At 48.4% G+C, this 1,370-nt stretch overlaps 1 protein-coding gene across 2 annotated transcripts in view; it reads left to right on the plus strand.

Annotated features, from left to right (window-relative positions):
* The window catches only part of LOC102774205 (sulfotransferase 1C4-like), a 34,105-nt gene that overhangs the window by 10,394 nt on the left and 22,341 nt on the right, over window positions 1–1,370 (plus strand). The window lies entirely within an intron of this gene.

The raw sequence follows: 1,370 nt of genomic DNA on the forward strand, positions 1-1,370 counted from the left end.
GTATGATGTGCACTGACCACCAGGGAGAAGATGCTTAATGCAGGAGCTGCCCCCTGGTGGTCAGTATGCTCCCACAGCGGGAGCACCACTCAGCCAGAAACTGGGCTCACAGCTGGCAAGCGCAGCTGCAGTGGCGTGAGCCTCTCCCGCCTCCACGGCAGTGCTACTGAGTGGCAGCAGCAGACACCACCTGCTGCTTTGTGTACTGCTACATCCTCGGGGGATGTCGGACTTCCAGTATCTCCTGAGGGGTCACAGATTGTGAGAGGGTGCAGGCCAGGCTGAGGGACCCCACCGGTGCACGAATCCATGCACTGGGCCTCTAGTTTTTAATAATACAGTTTCTACCAGAATTCATTCTTATTTAATTTAAAACAACTGACTTATGAACTCATCTTTGAAAAGTGAATTAACAAATTAATGGTCATTGTTTTATCCTTTTTGTTTTTTGAATTAGCCTAACATGTGCCATGTTTTCAAAAGAGCTTGGTTAGTGTCAAACCAGGATGCTTGAAGAAAAGTGGCAAAAGTGAGGGTTATAAATACCTGGGGACCAATTTTGAAAAATATTCTAGGTCACACTAAGTAATTTGGGTTTGATCTTAGAGGCCATCTGTGGGCACATGTTTGGAAGGCCTCAACAACTCTACAAGAATTACTTGATTATTTTATTTGAATAGTAACTTTAAAATATAATGTAGGCATGCTCTGGATGATCTATGACCAATGTCCTCATTTGTATCTGTATGAACAACCCCTAATGCTGAGCAATACTGCTGTAGTTAGCAAAGGTTAATGAGATGAGAAACAGATAGGGGGACTCTCTCTCTCTCTCTCTCTCTCTCTCTCTCTCTCTCTCTCTCTCTCTCTCTCTCTCTCTCTCTCTCTCTCTCTCTCTCTCTCTCTCTCTCTCTCTCTCTCTCTCTCTCTCTCTCTCTCTCTCCTCTCTCTCTCTCTCTATATATATATATGTGTGTGTGTGTGTGTGTGTGTGTGTATGCCTAAGTAACCATTACGATTGAATGACCAGAAGGACCAGTCGCTATGACACACACTGACTACCAGGGGCCAGATGCTCAATGTAGGAGCTGCCCCCTGGTGGTCAGGGTGCTCCCACAGCCAACCTCCTGCAGCGCCTGCCCCCTGGCCAGCAGGCCCTCATCGACCCCTGGTGCTAAACCATCGTACAGACTTGCTTCTGGGTCGGGGTTGCATACATAGCAGAGCAGCTCCCTCGCTGCTATCTATTGAAAGTCAGCCCTAAACACAAGAGTTTGTCTCACTTCCATCCTCTCTCTTCCTTGGGAGCCTCCACCCACTACAGTGGCAGTTCAGTGGCGAGGGAATAAGCGGGGGGGGGGGGGGGGGGG

This window comes from Myotis davidii, unplaced genomic scaffold (assembly GCF_000327345.1).
Source record: "Myotis davidii unplaced genomic scaffold, ASM32734v1 scaffold282, whole genome shotgun sequence".
Lineage (NCBI taxonomy): Eukaryota > Metazoa > Chordata > Mammalia > Chiroptera > Vespertilionidae > Myotis > Myotis davidii.